We start from the raw sequence: 6,949 nt of genomic DNA on the forward strand, positions 1-6,949 counted from the left end.
TAGATAGATAGATAGAAGATAGACAGACAGGCAGACAGACAGATAAATTTTACATTAAAAAAGTCTTCACTTGCGTTCTTCCTTGAAAATCAGATAGATAGATAGATAGAAGATAGACAGACAGGCAGACAGACAGATAAATTTTACATTAAAAAAGTCTTCACTTGCGTTCTTCCTTGAAAATCTGGCCATTCTTATGCCCTCAGTATCCCTTCTTTTCCCATCTGTGGTAATGTCCCAGCACCTGCCCAATTTTCTGTGAAATTATAATTTAAAAGAACTAGAAAGAATTGAAAAAAAAATCTTATTTTTTTCAGGCTGGTTAATATAAAACCAGGGAGACTTTTTTAGAGCAAAATGATTATATGGATATGCACAGTCAATTTTGGCTTATTTTTTGGTGGGGGTATATAATATTTTGCCTAGGGGAAGAAATATATGATACAAAAATATCAACAGGATAGTGCAACCAGAACTAAAAAATAATAACTGTACTGTCACCAATGAAACTGCTGAGCCTGGTCCTGAGTAGTCTAAGATCACCCAGCACACTGCTCTCTGGGAGCAGAAAGCAGGTTACTGAACACAACAGATAGCCCTAAATAATGTAGAAGTGAATTATGTGCATATGTATATTTCAACACATAAAAATAAAATTGTGCACTTTTTGAATTATGCCTTACACAGATTAAAGAGTGTCTTTAAATGTAAAACAAAATAACAAATCTCATAATTGTGTGGATCCTGTGTCCTATGACTTCCAACCAATCATCTATTAATGGCTTTGTCTCTTTACTAACAGATTCTTTGGTGGGAAGCACCAGTGATCCTTTTTAGGGTGACCAGCAACTACCCTTTACATTTGGTATATATCCACAGGTAAATTATAAGGCATAGTCTGGACTGGCCAGAGTAGGAATGAAGTGTAAGTCAAGTGATGAAATTAGAAATCCAAAATCAGAAAAGGAGAAACTAGTAATCAATTATTATAGGTGCAATGTGTAAATGTTTGACTTCATAGCTTTGGACAGCTTTGAAAATAATTTCATTAGCAAGCATTTCCTTCTGATTATAGAAATTGGCTCCGTTAGGCTCCTATGACTTGTCCTTATCTTCAAGACTAGAAGCCAAATAACTACTATTGTGTAGTTGATGTAGAGTGTATGTGAACATTAGATGCATTACCCAGTGTTCATTCAAAGTAAGAAGACACTTGATTTTAGATAAAAGGCCAAAAAGCAATTCAAAATAAAAATAGAACATATTCATCATCTTTATTTTCCCTGACAACCCTACCATTGACATCTCTTCTATGTAAGGTTTTCAAAGAATTGAGAGTCCAGTTTAAGTAAAAGATATCATCAAAAGAATATTGATAAAAATATCAGTCTATATATATGGCAATATATGCATATATGACAAAGCCTCTTGTTAATTATTTATCTATTATTTTCCCAAAAAATTAACTTTAGAAGAATTCATTAGTGGCATGGAAAAGATCAGGATCTTCTGGAGACAATGTTCAAGATCTTGACCTTTCTAATATCCTCAAAGTAGTCTGCAGAGGAAAGGAGCGAGACGCAGGGAGAGGCATCCTCCAAACCAGGGCCACAGCCAGTCCAGGTAGGCTGAGATCTTTTAGTTGATATTAAATGTGTTATTGACTTCAGGTCTTTATTATAATTGGTATCAGTTTATAAATACATCCCTTAAGTCCAACAGAGACTTTTTCATCAGGATCCTAGATAGAAGTATTGTAGTTTTCTGTTTATCTGTTAGTGCTCCCTTTGCAGATTAGAATATAATGATTAACTGAAGGACTATCTCCATATCTATAAGTTCAAAATAGAGCTCACATTTGTATTTCCTCAGACATTCAATCTGATGTTGAAATAGAACTGGATTATCTGGACAGTTTCGTATTCTTCTTAGATTAAACATGTATTTGGCAAATGTGTGTGCTGCTCTTGGCTTGGCATATTATAAATGCATCTGTATACTACACCTGACTGAGAGCTGGTCTATTGAAGAACTTTTTTCCTGCCCTTCTCTTATTCTTTACCTTGAAGTCTGTCTTGAATCAGTAATAATATTCTGTTCCAAAGGAAAAAAGGTATGTAGTGAAAGGAGAAAAATTCAGTCTGGGCAATGAGAATTTTCCATCTGATTTGTTATAAATCTGGGTCCAGTTGTGCATGAAAATGCAATGCGTCATCTGTAATTATTATGCCAGTTGGAGGTTTGATCAGAACAGCAGACAGCCAGGCTATGCAACAACAAGCACTTGACATTTTAAACGGTCCTGACATTATAGCTCTGACATTTCATTTTTTATATCCTTTCCCAAAAAATGAAATGATGAATGGGATTTCTTGATGGGTTAAAACTTTTTAAGTTTGGGGTTCTGTGTCACAGGCCCATTAGTACAGCTGTCAATGGAAAGCTTCCTCATGGAGACATGGTTGGTGGTTGTAGGGCAGATGTGAGTTTTCCTTATGCTAAAACCTTCCTAATTATGTTCTCATATTCATGTTTGTGTTAAAAATACACAATAGAAAACACAAAGAAGGAGGAGGACTCTGTCCCGTATAGTCACAGATAAAGGTAGAGACAGAGGTACAGAGGAGTAATATGTGGGGTAGAAGTGAAGCTAAATGGAAGTGGAGAAGTTACAGGTAAATGTATACATGAAGATGTAGATGGACAGATGGAGATGGAGAAGTATTCTGGGATTTTTCAGAAGATTTTGAGGACATTCAAAAGGAAGGATACAATATAAGGTAAATGTGTAAAATTGTCACATATCAAGATGGGAAAAATCTTTGCAATCACTATTACACAAAGTCCTATTTACTTGCCAAAGATAGACTACCTAATGGACTCTGAGCTTCCTAACAGTAAAAGGAAAAGGAAATATCACTATAGTCTTGCCCCAGCAATAGCTCCATCCAATGACAGTGGCATTTGGTTTTTCAGCTGAAGTCACTCACTTTTTCTAAATCTGGGTAGTCATCATGAACATGAACCTCCATGTAATGCGAAGCCAGTATAAACCAATTTCAACCCTAAGTGCACATTCAAGTCACCTGGTAAACTTTCACAACAAGGCATCGCCTCTGTGCCACAGTCCTTCAGTTGAATGTTCTAATGTGCATTTGGGGTGAAACACTGGACCACTGACAAGAAAGCCCATATCAGGGAAAGCCCCGAGGCAAAGAATCTGCAAACTAAAGAAAAAGGAGAAAGAAACCACCATCCTTGAATCCCCGGGAGCTCTCACCATAGCAATCTCCAGGTCCTATCCAGTGGGCAGAGTGAATCTTTGGGGTTAGCAGCTAGGCAGAGTCCATGGAGCCCACCACCTTCAAGCCCCTGCTGGGAGTGTTAGAAACACCACCATAGCCTCTCCTTGTCCTGTTTCTTTGTGGAAACATTGGGGTCCCTGTAATGAAGATGGGTGGTGTGTCCATCTGGGATTATTGAAAGAGTCTTGTTGATCAGTCCTCAAAATGCTGACCCCAAGCCACTGAAATGTGTGCTCACCAACTCTTCTTTAATCCAGCTCCCCTGATATTGCTATAGGCAAAATGAGACCAATGATGGACAACAGGGATGCTTCAGCCACTCCCTCCCTTGTGTGCCAGTGAGCACCCTAACACAGGTTTCTGGTCCTCTCTCTCTATCCCTGGCCAGGGAGGTGGCCCACATGCCATGGCAGACCTTTCCTGCTTCCTCTGCTGCTCCCCTCGGCAGTGTACTTGTTCTGCTCCCCACTCTCTCTCTGGTGGACCCTCTCATTGCCCCTGCACCTTAGGGCTGTTACCAGTACTTGTATGCATAAATAAATAAATCTTTAAAGACAGTTGAAAGAAATACATTCAACGAAGTCCTTCCTGGTGGCGCAGGGGTTAAAGTCTCAACCCTATCAAGCTATAAAGAAAAAAAATTATATGAAATACAGAAAGTCCTGCTATTTAAAGCGAAGCTAAAGAAATGTAAATCATTGAAAATGTGTGGCCAGGGACTAAATCTTTTCTAATACTTAGAGTTTGCTCCTGGGGACTTTTATTTTGCAAATATTAAACCAGGAGAATACCAAGGTTTATCACTAGAATGAAATAGAGTTCTCAGTCACTGCTGGTGGAGATGTCTTGGTCTCTTGAATTGCTCTGGTTAAAGCTGAACATGTTTTTATTCTATCATTCTCAAATTTATTTTTAAAGATTTATTTATTATGCATACAAGAACTGTGGTATAGGCTAGAGGTGAAGGGTGTGGGAGTGGGAGAGAGAGGATTCACCAGAGGCAGAGTGGGGAGCAGAACAGGCAGATCTATTGACATACACTGCTGAGGAGAGCAGCAGGCGCGTCAGGAGAAGTCTACCACGCCGTGTGGATCACCTCCGGGGTTGGAGATCGAGCTTGCACTGAAGCAGATGTGGCTAGCCTGCAGTGCTACATCCCAACCCATTGTTCCACCAGGGAGGGCCTTGGTAGTTTTCTAAAAGGAAGGAGGAGGCAGGCGTGCTCCCTGTTGTTAGGTTGTTTGATGAATAACTGTGTACCAGGGAGATTTCAGATTTTATTCTCTTGGGTTTCCCCAAATCGCTCGAGCAGCCCACATTTGTAGAACATGGCGATAACAGCTGGTGCAATAGCAATGGCCTTGATTTGAAATCAGATCAAGAGAGTTGAGTCTCTGTTTCTAGTGCTGCCTCCCTACAGTGTGGCGTTAGGGGTGGAAGTAAATAAAAAATAACAAACTAGCAAGCTTGATGAGTGCAACTCTTTGTGCCATGCTATACTCAAGAAATGCCATTCTCACCAAATAGCCTTCTGTGTTTACTTCTACAGTTTATCCCCATACTTCTTTCCCATGTACTTAAGGAAAATACAGTAAATATTAACAAGCATGCATCAGGGATCATCCAGATGGATGTGGACAGAGATGTGTGTACCTGCTGAGGGATGTGTTTAGCTGAAATGGTTCTGACAGTTAGGCTCAGGGGCAGGAGACAGCTTGCCAAATGTTCTCTGACTTAAAGTGACTATAGTCGATTTAAAAAGGATCGTGTTTAGGCTGTTCTTCTCTAGTGAGCAGTTTATTAGGTTTGAGCTGCCTGTGAGAATTGGAATATGACTTTGGTGGAAACTTTGTATAAAACAAACATCTTTGCTGAGTCTTGTCACCTAGATGAGATTTACCAGGAGAATTTTTAAGTTGATTAGGCTTAGTGTTTTTGTTGTCACTTCTATATATTTATATCCTGAATTCATTTTGCTCTCAGAGAAGTATTTTTGCTTTCCTAAGGGAAAGAGATGGTAAATAAAGTTCTGATTTAACACTCATGTTGACAAGCATCACAAAAAGTGAGTCTATATGAAATGCCCAGTTTCATGTTGCGGCAAACTCTGGAGAGACTCTGTCTTCTCTCTCTCCCTCTCCACATAGTCAGGTGTGTGGAGAATGTAATCTTACTGTTCTGTGACACAATTTAAATTCTATTTTGAGATTACCATTCTACTGGTAATGGAAATGTTATCTCCATTTAGAAACTCTTTTCTAGTCTCCCTTTTCACCTATTTTGATACCTCATTGAGTATCAGTGTGTAGTAGATTGGTGTTTGGTGACTGTGTTGCCATATATCCAGTTAATATCTGTAGTGATCAAGGGTAATCATCAAAATATACTAAAATATCAAAAAATCAAATGTGCAGGTGCAGACATTGAAATGGGTATCTGTAGTAACTAATTAGTGCAAACGAAAGCACATTGTAAAGACTTTGCCATTTCAGCCTTCACCTTTTGGTTCATTTAAATCATAGCTACAGCATTTTGTGCCCACAGAGAGACGGGTCCAAATGTCTGAGCTTCTAGACACTTCCCCAGGCGCTTCCCAGGGCGTTATTTGCATTGTACTGCTCCTGTTCCACGTTTGGTTATGGAAGCTGTGTTTTCACTACTCTTCTACTTCTTAGGGCAAAGGAGCAAATTATGGCCTTTGCATCTTCATGGATTCTACTCTAGAATTGGAGGAGAGGTCTTGATGTTAGAGGTCTACACTGCTTCTTATTTCCCCTCTTTTATTAAGGTGTTAGTTGGGTTTGGGTCAGATTAGAAGTAAGGGTTAGGTACCTAAAATAATCAGAGCACAATTTTCAGAAAAATCTTTAACTTCTAACTTTATGTTATGTTATATCTTCTTCTTCTAAGGAATCTAAATAATCTTTATTTAGTATGGGGACACTTTAGCTTAACTCTTCACATTTATGCCCAAATCTGTTGTTTGGGACAAAAATTTTGTGGTCTGAGTGTTTTCAAGACTTTTTGTCTTGACTTTTGACAACCAAGGTAGTTTTTCTGTTGTTTTGTTGTTTCATTCTCGTTGCCTGTTAAACAGGAAAATGTTCAGAGCAAAATAAAGAGTATTGAGAATAACAGACTTACTGTCTACTGTGTATTTATCACTCCCTCAGATTGCTCAGATATTTGACTCTCTTTCAAGTCCATACATGAATGCTTCAAGTATGAGAACAGTCTTCATTCTTGAAAATCCAGTAGTCTCTAGGTCACTCTAAAAGGAAGTTATTTTTTATAATGGTCTGAACTCTGTTTTCATAAAACTTGCCTGAAGATGTTGAAGGAAGGAAAAGAAAACAGCTATCGCTATTGTCTTACTCTCTACAGACCCCTCTTTAGATATCTTAGTCACCACTTTAATAGCCCACAGCAGATACTTATACCAGTATGACAGAAATTGAGTTTTTTGGAATCATAGTATTTTGTGCAGCTTTTCCACCATCCAAATACTATTCAAGATTCTTCATTAGCAGTCAACCAATGTTGATGCGTAAGCCTTATCTTCTAGTGAGAAAATTCCAAGTCCAGCGACGTGTTCAAGAGGGGCAACGTGTTTGTTTTTGGAATTCCAGACACTCCTCAAGTTT

The sequence above is a fragment of the Condylura cristata genome, unplaced genomic scaffold (assembly GCF_000260355.1).
Source record: "Condylura cristata isolate star-nosed mole 26May11 unplaced genomic scaffold, ConCri1.0 scaffold00003, whole genome shotgun sequence".
NCBI classification, from domain to species: domain Eukaryota; kingdom Metazoa; phylum Chordata; class Mammalia; order Eulipotyphla; family Talpidae; genus Condylura; species Condylura cristata.